Source organism: Schistocerca gregaria, chromosome 2, assembly GCF_023897955.1.
Source record: "Schistocerca gregaria isolate iqSchGreg1 chromosome 2, iqSchGreg1.2, whole genome shotgun sequence".
Classification (NCBI taxonomy): Eukaryota; Metazoa; Arthropoda; class Insecta; order Orthoptera; family Acrididae; genus Schistocerca; species Schistocerca gregaria.
The window spans coordinates 129,322,160-129,336,675 of NC_064921.1; positions in this window are offsets into that span (position 1 = coordinate 129,322,160).

Genomic DNA, 14,516 nt, shown 5'->3' on the forward strand with positions numbered 1-14,516 from the left:
TTATTTCATTTTTTTACATTATGAGCTGTCCGTCCGGTCACTGAAATTCTGTTCTCTTTCTGTAGTCTTGGCAGTTGTCATACTATTGGTTATAGGACACGAATCATGTGGTGAGAACACATTACCCTCGCAAATAAATGTGATGAATAATGAGAGCAGGCGAGATACCACATAGATGTCGCATAGAAATAAAAAAAACAACACATAAACTGATGTCAACTATGTTATAATAAAGGAATTGAAGAGCCAAAACTTCCAAAACGAAAGGTAACAGTGTGATTGTGAAACTGTTGCGCTCATTTGTTGTAGCTTATGTTACAGAGTATTATGATTTCATCGTTTCCATGGGAGTAATCACATTCACATTCATATGAACACCGAAATCAGGTAAGGAGGTTTATCTCACTCATTTACTAGGAGTACCAATTAAGTGCGCCAATAAGGGGTTCCACTCATATGACACACCAGACATGTTTTCCCGAGGAGAATTCGGTTGATTTGTCGCCTTGGCATAAAACGTTTGTGGTTCCCATTCTAGAGCCACTTCTTTCCGACGTCTAATAGAGTAGCTGTGCGCAATCAACTGTCATTATAGACCCCTACCTCACACCTCACTGTTGCAACCGGATGTTACACCACGACACAGACACAAATTTTAATACAGCAAAAAGCAAAAAAAAATTCGGCAAGATAGAGGTTTGAACACGGCTCGTTCGTTTGACAGACCAACGCCGTTGACCAACGGCGTTGCTGTTTCAAGCTGCTCTATTGCACTTCTGATTCCTAGAACGTTCATTCTTTCATTTTGCTTTTTTTCACGGTTCAGTACACCTCCTTCCTGTTTTCACGCTTGATTTGTGTTCAGGTTTTCACAGTCTGTCCACTACGCCCTCTTACTACTAAATCTGGGGAGGGAATGATGGGGAGTTTCCCTTGTCAGATGTTACATCATTTCTTTATCTACTTCATTTGCTACATCTACCACAGTGCGATTTTGTGCTGATAAGTTGTGAATAAAATTTGTGGTGAAACAATGGCACCAGTTTCCAAGAACCTTTACACCCAGTGTTGTCGAACAGGACGCAGTTGTGATGGCCTGTGTGATTCCGATCTCAGGCAGGTTTGTATCAAGAAACCGCTGTAGTAAGCACATCTGCAGAAACGTCACCCATTGCTCCCTATCCTGCAATTATCTCTAATGCTCACCATACACGCTACCGTAGGTGTACCGTAGCCGAGAAATCGAAAAACAAGCAACCAATCAGCCAGTCCACGTGGATTTTCAGAGGGGCCCGCCATTATCGCTGCTCGGCTTGGACGGAGAGCGGCGAGCAGTTATTCTGCATGATTATTGTGCTCCCTGAAACACTAATTGGCCAATTGTGTGAAATACAAACGAGCACGCGAATGTAAAATTTTGGCGAAGTAAACAAAGTTCATTTGCAGTCTTCGGCACCGATGGCTTTCATTAAGTGTTGCGGGAGCCTTGTGAACCTCACGACTGAAAGATAGGAGACAGTGAGACCAACTGACGCAGATAATAATACTATAGCAAGATGGATTCTTTTATTCTTTTTGTAGAGAACTTTTTAATTCTTTTTAGTATAATTGGATCTGACTAAAACGACGTTGTGGAAGGAGCCAACAAGATTTTGATGAAAAGGGTATCGCTCATGTACAACAGTTCGATCGCTTTTTCTTAAATATTTGATAGTGAAAGATAACAGTGTACACAACATGTTGAGATCTGTACGAGCAATACATATACCGAAGGCGAAGATCAGAATGGAAACAGAACGGGGAAGTATCAAGAAAAACATAAAATCGTTTGGGAATAACACCGATAAAATATTGCACAGCAAATAGATGCCGAAAATGAATCTCTTTGTCATCAGAGGAAGAAATCTTTCCTTTGGTAAAATTGACCATAGTCCTCGGCAAATCATTGAAAATGTAGTTAACTATGACGCATATGACGTCTTCATTTTACAGCGTTTGCTGTTGTGTTACCACTATGCACCCATATCAAATTTGACTTTGAATTCTGTTCCTTTGGGCAGCGCAGAGCTATGTCGAATTACTAGTTACTACATAACCCTGTGCACAACACGTTGGCCCAGATCATATTGAGAATTCTAGTGTCTCAACTTTCCTTCGTTTCAGTTTCAACTCTATTATGCTGCACTTACACTGTTCAACCAGACTATGACAACAGACTTACTATCGAAATAAACCCGTCCAGGCAATAGCAGCGTCACCTGGCGCACGGTACATGTAGTTATCAGTGAACTTGCTGTACGTTTGTAGAGTGGGGAAGGTGCCCGATCTGTCTGAGTTTGACCGAGGGCACATTGTGATGGTCGGGACTCTCGTTAGAAACATTTCGGAAACTGCGAGACTTGTCAGGTGTTCGAGGAGTGCTGTGGTAAGTATCTTCGACATGTGGGGAAACCAAGGTGAAACCACCTCTAGAAGTTGTGGGGTTGGAAGGCTATCGCTTCCATACAGGTGTCGGAGATGGCGGGGTGGGCAGACTGGAAAAACAAGGCAGCAGGTGAACTGTGGCAGTATTAACATCAGACTTCAATGGTGGGCAGCGTACAAGTGTTTCTCAACACAGTGCACTGAACACTCCTAACGATGAGCCTCCGCAGCCGATGACCGAAATGGGCACATGACCATCGGCTCTGGATGTTAGGGCAGTGGCAGAGCGTTGCATGGTCTAATGAATCCCAATACCTTATTCATCAAGTCGATGGGAGGGCACGAATTCGTCGTCTTCGAGGGGAACAGGTCCTTGGCACCTGTACTGAGGGACAGAGATATGCTGGCGACGGCTTCAGTATGTTCTGGGGAAGATTCACTTGGGTATCCATGTGTCCAGTGGAGCTCGTGCAAAGCACCATGACGGCAAAGGAGTATCGTACACTTGGTGAATTTTATCCATAGTCGTTGAAGTCCGTGACTGTTCCTTTACAGGGTGTAGAAAAATTTCCGCAATCAGTCACAATAAAAGATTATTTTTTCATTACACGTCCGGTTTCTGGCTTCTGAACATCCCCAGGTCTTTATATAATACATTCATGCACATGTTTATATTGTTGGGGGTGTTTAAATACAAAGAAAATTATTTGCTGGTGACTAAACAGATTTTCTTTGTACTTCAACAATGATCTCCAGCAATATAAACACGAACATCAGCGTATAAACACCGGTCATGTGACGAATAATTAATCTTTTATTGTGGCCGATAGCAGAAATTTTTCTACAACCTGTATCGTACAGTAATTGCAGGCCTCATGCATCCCTCCATGAGTATCGTGTTTCCCGATGGCAGTGGCATTTTTCTTCAAGATAATGCGTCATGTTACAAGGCCAGAAGCGTTATGGAATCGTTCGAAGAACACAACGGCGAGCTCCAATTGATGTGCTGGCTACCCAACTAGACAGATCTGAACTCGATAGAAAGAATGTGGGGTGGGAACGAACTTGGCATCAGAGCTCCCCCCCCCCCCCCCCCCACATTCCCTGGAATTTAAGGGAATTTGGTGTCTTGTACGCGCAGATGCGGTACCAACATCCTCTAGCGACCTACCTACCAAGACCTCATTGCTTCCACGCTACGATGTCGCCACTGTTATCCGTGCCACAGACGGACATACTGGCTATTAGTTAGGTAGTCGTAATGTTCTCTCTGATCAGTGTACGTGCCATTAAAGGAAACAGTGCCAACAGCCTTTCCACGGTGGTAACACCGTTTCACATCATATAACCAAAATTAAGTCCTGCTTGGCTGGGCTAGCACTTGGATGTGTGACCACCAGTGTGCCAAGCGCCGTTGGCAAGACGGATGGCCTCAGACCTTGTGAGGCAAACTGAAAAGCTATCTGACTGAGAAGCAGTGGCTCATGGATTTACAACGTCTGTGAGAGCAGTGTGCTCCTCCATACTCTCATCCAGTGACACCTACACGTTGAGGTTGACACGGCAGTTGGACGGTAACTTGGGGCTTACGATGCCTGTTCGGATGGAGTGTAGTTTTAGGGAAGACAGTGTGTCACCTTCACTTTCTGCACATTTCCCAGCTATTTATTGTCGCTTCGCTAACAACATATAGTTACGTAGGGACTGAAAGACTGGCATTAAGAAATGGAAAGCTGGAGGATAAAATCCAACCAACTGAAAAAAAAAAACTGGTGACTTGAAAGAAGATTTGGGAAACATCTGCGCTCCCTTACCTGAAGGACCACCGCAATCATTACATAGTTGCCCTTGTAGCCATTGAAAGAGTTTATTCTATATATATCTGTATTAGCGATTCCTAACTCTTGCACTTACATGGAAGCAGTTAAGCATTGCGTGTGTGTGATTTGGGGGGGGGGGTGAGGGGGCGGGAGAAGAGATAAGCAGGTACTCACCTGGGGGTAGTGGCGAACTGCTCTCGCAGTCCGCGGTAGCTTTAAACGCTGTTAGGGAAAAAGAGAGAGAGAGAGAGAGAGAGAGACGCTTACGAGCAGAAAATTCCGGAATGTTCGCACCAGTTGTGTGTTGGAGAGAAATGCGCTAGACTCGCCTGTGTTTAACGTGTACCCGCTGAAAGTTTCATTGTTGTATGTCTGTTTGTTGTTTTTCAGTACTTCGTTGAGTGGAACTTTGTGTCCCACAGTTGGCGATTTTCGAGGTAGCGGAGTAAGAGGAGCAACGCGTCTGCATTAATTTTTGCATAAAACTCAGGCAAACCTTTACATAGGCACACCAAATCGTGCAGGAAGCATACAGTGGGCAGCGTTTTTTGTGTGCATCACTGCTGTATAACGTCAAGAGCTTCTGACACTTTCTTGTACATCTTATACACCCAGTAAACCCACGACTTTTAAAAGAACCTACTTCACTTATAAAACAGCTTTTAACGCCGGATTGCTTTCTATGCTTGTAAGCGAGAAAAAGTTTAGAGAAGGTTATGCTAACACTTTGCTGAAACTCAGTAAGTGCTTAAAATAGTGAAATACGAGATGTGTGAGGAAAGTAATGAGACCGGTTTTTTATCTACCAAAGTTTTTATTTTTTTCAGGCAACAATATTGTACCCCTTAAAGGAGATTCCTTCAGCAGCTTAACACCAGCGTAGTCGTTTATCCCAATCCTGGTGCTAGCGCTGAAAGCCTTTAATTGGTAGGGCCATAACATGTCGGTCACATTATTCTGAATATTCTCCAGAGGTCTAACATGACGTCAAGACGATCTCTACGACAGACAAGTGAAACACATATTTCCAGAATAACATTGTAAAACATGAAACAATACAAAAATAAGGCTTGAATGAGAGACTAGGTGAATGATGGGGGGGGGGGGGGGGTGTGCTTTGGAACATTAGGAGGCCAAACCTGCCGTGATAGAAGTGGGCATGTGACATGGGACGTTGTCATGAAGCACCATCCATTTGTCTGCTATGTCCGATCTAACTCGGTTCACCCTTTTCCTGAGCCCTTTGAATGACTTCTTTGTAAAACACTTCGTTGTCAGTTTGACCTTGAGGAAGAAACTACTCATGCATGAAACCCCACCATTAAAAGAGCAAATCAGTTGCTTTGATCTTTGTTTTGCCCATTCTAACTTATTTCGGTCGTGGAATGGTCTCAGTGTGCCCCTCTTCATTTTGCCCCTTTGTTTCAGGACCGTGCTGAAAACTCCAGGATTCATCACCTGTGATCACATGACTTAACCAATCGCGGTCACTGGCAATCCTCTCAAGATGATCAACGCACACGTTTCTTCAATTGCCCCTCTGTTCAGTTGTGAGGCTTTTCGGCACCATTTCAGCACAATCCTTTTGCATTTTCAAATCTTCGCACAAAGTTTGACAAATGGTGAAAGTAATTATCAGGTCACATGTCGTCATTATTGATAAACATCGGTCTGATGACGAAGAGTACGTACAAATACGAAATTTTCGTCGGTATCTAAGTTGAAGATCACCCTGAGCCCGCTTCATCTTCAATATCTTCTCGGCATTCCAAAAATGATTTCTGCCAGCGAAGAACTTGTGCTTTTCTCCAGGAATATTCCCCATTGGCCTGTTTCAACTTTACGGTCACTCTCGCGCATTCCCCAAGTTTAACACAAAACTTGTTTGCGTAACTTCGCTCTAAATCCCGCTGCTCCATTTTCGTAATACACAACAAAATCACAACTTCGCTGATGCCGCTCTCAAGAATCACGTGCTGACTGTACGCATCTGAAACTGGAACTGAGCATCTGGACGGGATGAATACACCGATGTGCACAAGTAGAACAATACAGTGTTGTCAGATCACTCGCAGTCTTGTCAGTCTCATTACTTTTCTCGCACATCTCGTAGGCACGAATTTATCACGCTAAAATTTGTTCCCTTTATGACGTATATGGATGGATAAACTTGTACAGTTATAGCCTGATTCTTGTATTGTTTCATGTTGCACGATGTTACTTTCGAAGTTCATGTTTCACATGCTGAAATTGGGCACTGTCTGGAGTTTTGCACTTTCTGATTGAGGTATTCGTGGGGCTGCAAGCCGTGTTGGGTGGCAGCAGCCGATGTCGTGACGTCAGAGCAAGTACAGAGTCGGCAACGCCAACCGCAGCTCCAAGGAATACGTCAGAGAGAAGATTCCTTGAACCCTAATGAACAATGCTGTAGGAGATAATATCGAGCTTATGTTTTAAAGCAGTTTCTTGTCTGAAGTCTCTTGATCAGTGTTGCCCAACCTTTTAGCTGACCTGGCCACACTGGAAGATGACGAATATATTTGAGCTGCACGTCATATACTTACCACTACCAGCAATAACAGATGAGGAAGGAAAAAGAAAAAAAAAAATAAGGGGATGGATCAGTAAGAGAAGAGCGTCGTGTGGCGGGAGATTCAGAATGACACTATTCAGTTTATCTAATCTTTCCACAAACGGAATTCTATGGAACTTCTTTTTTGTCGGTTGTGTGATAGATGCTCGTCTATTGGGCCGCATTGTTACTTGCTTTGGGAGGCATTTGGCTCACGGGCCGCTAATTGGAAAATCCTGCCTTAAACTGACTCCTGAAGCCCAGCTGAAATCGAGTGGACAGCCACAATGGCTGTAATTAAAATCTAGTGCTGTCGTTAGTGTTTCAAGAAAGTGGATGTCACATTATCGAGCGGCTTATTGCCATTAGTGGTTGTTAGACGTTTGGGAGGTTGCTAAGATCGCCATCGACAGGTGACGAGACTGTGTGATAAAACATTACTCGTGACTTTTCTCAGCATTCCGGCTGACTGTATCTACTGGTCAGTTTTTGTGAAACAGTGCAGCAAGTTAACGGTGGGGGATCTTCCTAACTTGGATACTGGAAGTGAGAATCTGACGTTATCTAGAGATGTTCATCGAAAGTCGCTCACGTAGACTTAAGAAATATAAATATTTAAATATTAACCTGCGGCCCACTCTGTTACTAACTGCACCACTCACTTTGATGAAGTAGGAATAACAGCGTGGGACGTAAAGCGATGGAAGGTGTAAGAAGTCGGGAGAGACCTTTGAACAACAGCAGAATTCTAACTACTGGTAATAAACAAAATGAATAACATAGACAAACAAACAAATACACCATTGCATGTCCTTACACACGCCCTGGGTTCAAGTCAATCCGTTGACCTCTGGTTAACTGTAATATTCTGATTGTGAATGGGTGACCGCGGTGTACTGGATGCCCTGTCCAGAACAATGTTTACTCATACGGAATTACGAATAGTGTGATGAATTAAGACTTTTATGACTCTTGGATGACGCAAATAAAAAAGTGCAGAACAAACACTTATCATTCATCGTAATTATATTTAAGAACAATATCGATTCATTATGTGTATTATTCTTTATTCTGTGTTAATAGTTGTGTTAATAGCTGTGAACTCGCAGAACGATTATATGCAATCACCTACTCTGGTCTTGATCTTCGATGAGGATACACGTGAAGGACAATGCAAGTGCACTTACTTTGTCTTTTGTTTAAATATATGGTTTGTTTGTTCTTAAATCTTTATTTATATATCTTTAGCATCCCTAAGTGTTAGGAAACTAATGAGTTAGTTTCTCAGAATATCAGAACATGCAATACAGAGCGAGCCGATGAATTATTGTTGTCGTCCATTAGCACGGCCGCATTGCCTTTTTCAATATTGCCAATATTTAACGGCACAGAGCTGCGCCAATAACTTATAAAGTTTATATATTAATTATATTGATTAAATTTAGCGTTATTTTAATTTATCTGCAAAGATTAATAGTAGTTTTCATTAAATTCTTGTGGTTGCCGCCTAGCGGCTATCTTTATTCTGAGCTACGTAAATTCACAGAAATTAAATTACTCCGAAATGATCAGTGATAAATATACCACAGAATAATATTTCTCTACGCGAACCCATGACATTAAAACAGTATAAATTTCCACTGAAATTGTAATGCAAAAATAACCTGCGATGTTTCGTTAACAGAAGAGCCAGTACGGTGCTTCTTACCACTCTTTACGTGTTTTATATTGCGGGCGTTAAACCTTCAAATAGTATTTCCATAAGAAAGACTGTTTAATTCGCCCGTGATAAGTTGTGTTGTCACTCTGTGTACTGCGTCGTTTTATGAGTATCTATGCGTTTATTTGCCTACAAATCATACAGTTTAATGAACTGCACACGTACACACAATTAGAGCACATCACTTGACATACAAAACGGGACACAACATACATATTAAAAGAACAACACAGTGGCTGAGGTGTTGTTAATGCAGTTACAAAAGACCCGTTGGAGTGACTATTTTATTAAGTGTCATTGGACTTTTATGCGCATATTGAAATGCCATAATACTCCCCTCAAGTTGCATGCCTGAAAAACCTGCGCAATGACCTGAAAACCGCCTCTAAAGGAATGTATGTAACCCTGTGACATTCAATTTAAACCCCGGAATGTAGCATAAATTACTCCTGCTCCTAACTCTTTGTAATAACGCATCTGACTTACATGAATTTAATTTGGTATTTCTTAATTAACCATCTGAGCTGTACGAAATTAACTTTAGTACTTCTTCATAATGTAGCTATGTTACGTAGCTTGGAATTGGCACATCCTTCAAACTGCATTCAACACTTACAAATCTCAGGGGTGAATTGTGCAAGTACCTGAAAGAAGATATTACGTTCAATGGATACTGAATTGCCTGGGCTAGCAGTCCAGAGCGGATTAGGTTGTGGAAAGGGGGCCAAAATGAGTTCCTGTCAGTTGCACTCAAAATACAAACTTTATTTAGCAACACACAACATTACAAAAACTTTAATCGACCTCCTTTAATTAACCTTAGATCGGCTGAAGGCCACAGTCAAAAACCTATACACAAGATCAAAGCAAAATTTAAATACAAGATTCTTCTGGAGGTTTCACCCAAGGATATTTCTTAAATCTTCAATCTAATCAGCTGAAGGCCTTAGCACTTTAATTTTAATGTAACTAGGCTGGAGGTCGCATATTAAGCAGTAAGAGCAGTTTCAGTCAAACGCGCAAGTCCTTATCTTAAAACATTTCATATAAAATAAAAAATAACAATCTCATGCCTTAATGGCAAGACAAGGGCATTAATTTAAGAGATATCAATACGCAGCTTGAGGCCACACATCATCACAATAATTTAACAGCTTAAAGCCTAAAAAGATTTGATGAAAATTCGGCTGAAAGCCCCATATAAGGAATAACAGTCTTATGCCTCAAGGGCAAAACAGGAACATTAATTAATAATATATAAAAACTCGGCTGAATGCCACACATCAACCAAATAACTAAAACTCAAACAGGGAACTTACTATGTAACAGACACGGAACGACGCTCAGAAGTTTCCAAAGTGCGTCGTGGAATTTTAACACTAACGCCCGTTTAGGAAAGACAAGCAGCCGACCCACAATCTCTACATCGGTGAAGGCAATCCAACCGAAAGACGACCGACGAACCAACCAACTACCAGATTTCGGTCACCAGATCGAAAACACTACAACCAAAATACCAGCGAGGCGAAGAGATCAGTAACACTCGTCTTCAAATATTGGCTTTAATAAGCAAAGACACAATAACTACCGATATACATGAACATCGCCACGGCTTTGGAACAACACGCCGTGTCGGACAGCATCAACACGGTAAGAAAACACTAACTCGCTGCTCTGTCGATACCGACAAACTGACTATTGCCGTACGCAGACAGCATAAAGCATTTAAAGCATTGCTCAGTCGAACTGACGCAGGTTTCACAGTGTTGCACGAAGCACTGTCACAAGAAACTCGAACACTCGTAAAACGAATCACTGATGAACAACTAGAACAAATCACAGGCAGAACACACACACAAACTCGAAGAACGGTCGGTGACGAAACACACGTCGTCTGACCAGACGAACGACCAACAACCAATCAAGGTCGTTGGCACTCAAACCATAAGCGTCCGCTTTCCGTCGAGAAATGGCAGACACGGTGATTTGGGCATACTGGTTCGGACCCAATCGTCCAGAGATAAATCTTGCTCACTGGCCACGACGTCTCCGCACAGGAAGGAACCGAGCGAAGTCCAGCAAGATGACCCAGTGACGAGGCCCAGAAACAGGCAAAAGACAAAACACACGTCGTCCAAAGAGGCGACCCACTGAAGAACCGAGCAATGGTCGATCCTACTGCCATCTCCGTCTGTCCGACAGTTCATCCTATATCGCGAGCGGTCGGCGAGTACTGGCTGTCCGCGCCTCCCTAGCGCTCCATCCCCGACTGCATTTCTGCCGCATTCCAACTCAACGACTGCCAGGTCCGATCTCCCTTCACGACACACGACGAGCGGGAAGTAACAGCCGCCCAGCAAAGATAATACGGCAGGGCTAATATCGATATGCGCTGCTGCTGCTGCCAATCACGGGCAAGCAAGATAGTAACTTAAAACGACGAGGCGGCCGTACGGTGAAAACAAGATATTACACAATAGATGGCACGAACATGAAACACGGGCAGCTCAAATACCATTTATTCTCCCCACTTAAAAATTGGCATTGAACATAACTTCAACAGCTCCTGATAATATTAAACAAGAAACATAAGCTCTATTAGAAAAACAACAACTTAACTGAATTAACTGACGTGTGTTTGGATACAGAAAAGGAGGAAATAGAAACCAACAGATTTCCCACTTCTCATTCACGAGAAAAATTGTCCTTCCAGAATAATAATGAATGTGCATTAGAAATTGTAACAAAATTGAGCATTCCTTGAAAAGAAAAGAAAGGCCATTGAACCTAAGAAATTACCCTGAGTCTTGCCATCTGACTTCCTTAACATGTTGGAGATGAGTAGTACTTTTGGCGCTGGTCTGCGTGCGTTCTGCGTATCGAATCTGTACTTACAGACTCATCTGACGGTGGTTGAATCTCAACTAAATCTGTCCTTGCTGAAATAATTTTCTGGAAAAATGTATCCCAATTTGAGTTAAAGAGGACGACATTAGATCTTAATAGCAAAAGCAAAACGTATCTGTAAATTTATGCAAAGTTCAAAACAGAGAGAATAAAACTTCTAACGGAAAAGTGAAACATGTAATCCTGAGGGAAACTCCTAAATAAACTCTTAGAGCCAAAGGTCCCCTAACGTGAATCAGCAAACGAAGATTTTTCTAAGTCCGTTCCACTTTCCGTGATCACAACCAGCTGAGCGTGATATCTTGCACTTACGAACAGCACTCAGCCTGTCACAACCGAAGGTTGAATAGAAAACGATCAACTTTGCTGCATGTGAGACAGATAGCCAGTTTAGACGCGCTAAGTACCAAGCAGATGTTCATCCTGTCCATTGCCAGGACATCAGGACACAGAGATACCTGTTGACTTGACTCAGATAATAGATGAAGAATTATCAAGAACGAAATGAAGAAGGAATAACGCCAGAATCCCGTAAGGCTGAACGTACTCAGACAGTTCTCTCTTTACTTATTCTGATCATCACTAAACTGACATACAATATTTTTCTAGCGCAACGTAATCTGACTTTTAAAAATCCCCACAAAAGAATGACTCTGACTAACAATAACCTATACCTTTCATGAATCACTTACCTCACAAAAATCTTCGTTACTCGAACTACTGCAATAGAGCGAGCGCCAATACTGCCAGCTCAATAAAAGATTCTAACTGCTGAAAGTACTAACTACTGATAGGCATAGATAGCAAATGAAAGATTTTGATAGCGAGCGAACGATATATTTGCCTTAATAATGTTTAAAAGTTATATATATATCTATCAATTGATGACATCCATCTTTACCAATTTCCTTTTTCTGGCGGACACACGTCCACATCGTCCATTTATAGTAACCTCTCAAAACTGTGGCATCTCTCTCTCTCTCTCCACAACCACCACTGCTGACGGCTCACCTCCAACTGCCTAATGCTACATACTGTTCACATCCCACTGCCCAACACTACTCTAGCGAATATTCCAACAATGAGTTCAGGTAGCCACAGACTGCACACAGCGGAGTCAGCGATATTGGTACGCAACAGTACATGACATTACCAACATAAAAACCTAAACAGCCTACTTACATATATACCAACCATCAGAGTACAGAAGAGACGATGGCGGCGGCAGTGTGGCAGCTGAGGGACGCACGGACGCAGTACTCGCTCAGCAGCGCCGTGTTCACATCTCGTGGTCGTGCGGTAGTGTTCTCGCTTCCCACGCCCGGGTTCCCGGGTTCGATTCCCTGCGGGGTCAGGGATTTTCTCTGCCTCGTGATGGCTGGGTGTTGTGTGATGTCCTTAGGTTAGTTAGGTTTAAGTAGTTCTAAGTTCTAGGGGACTGATGACCATAGCTGTTAAGTCCCATAGTGCTCAGAGCCATTTGAATTTCAGCAGCGCCGTGGGTAGTGGGGCGGCTGTCTATACGGCTCTGCTACCAGCCAAACTCATTGTAACTAAATACTGAATTACAGTTGTTATAAGATGTAGAAAGAAGAGTGTTAAATTAAAGGATAAAGAGGGTAAGAAAGAGAAAACTTAAGCGCTCTCATTGACTGCTGCTCCTATGCTTGAATGCAGGTCAGAAGGAGTGTGACATCACAATTGATCATACTGACAAGTTCATTGCAAATTTGATTCGATTCTGTAATCAGTGAAATAACATCGTATAATTTCTCTACCCTTGATATTTGGTTTCGTTTCCTCCCCTCCTGGCTGTTTCTGCACGTAGACATGGACTCCTAACACTATCGCCTTGAAACTCGAGTTCATACTACGAGTTATTTGAGCTAGTAACACCAGGGACTGCAATAATTAAATGGGTGGTAGTCACACAGATAGACAGCAGGCATTTGCTATGCCGTATACAGAAAGCAGACAACCACTGTCTTGAACAACTGCTGTAGTAAACTCAAAGACCTTCTGGGACAGAGCTTCTGACTGTTGAAACAATTGCAACTATGACTAATTTTGTTATATAGAGATACCTTCACTCAAAATGCGTGGAAAAATAAATTACTACCGTTTCTAAGTTTACAAATCCCATTCAATTACAAACTTTTTTGTCAAAGACTTAAAAATGGTTCAAATGGCTCTGAGCACTATGGGACTCAACTGCTGTGGTCATTAGTCCCCTAGAGCTTAGAACTACTTAAACCTAACTAACCTAAGGACATCACACACATCCATGCCCGAGGCAGGATTCGAACCTGCGACCGTAGCAGTCGCACGGTTCCGGACTGCGCGCCTAGAACCGCGAGACCACCGCGGCCGGCGTCAAAGACTTATTTGTTAGTCGGGAACAAGAGAGAGAGTGGGAGCCTATTATAGTCAGCTCTTTTATGGGCTTAATTACTGTTGTCACGTCAGCTACAGAGGTTACTGCTGGAACACAAATGGCTGTTTACAACTTTCGTTTGGTTGGATGGTAGCTACAAGCTTCAATAAACTATATTCATTTCGTTTTGACGTTAACGGGGCTCGACTTCCTTTGTAAAGCTGTCAACCTTGCGATGCATTTCACCTCAATTAACTACTTCATTGTTTTATCCACTGCTTTTCCATGTGAACATTTTAATACACACATATATAAGTAGCCACTTAATGCAAACACAATTAACAATTTAAAAGAAATAGTTGCTAGATTTAGAAAGGAAATATTTTTTACTGTATCCAATAGTAAAATGTGCAGATTCCACCTTAAATTTACTTTATATGAAAATTTTCTTTATATGTGATCACATAAATATGCGCTGAATGCAGATACTGTTAACAGTTTATAAGAATTAAGTACAGAATTCACCAAAACTAATTTTAGAGTGTATGCAGTAGTTTTGTATTTAAACACAACATTAAGTAAAGAATTCCTTTCCATGCAGTGAACTGTACCACTTCCATCATCGGACCACGGGATAAGTAAATCACTTGTGTGTAGATAGGAAGACATGGATCTTATGAAACAGTCATTTAGAAAATA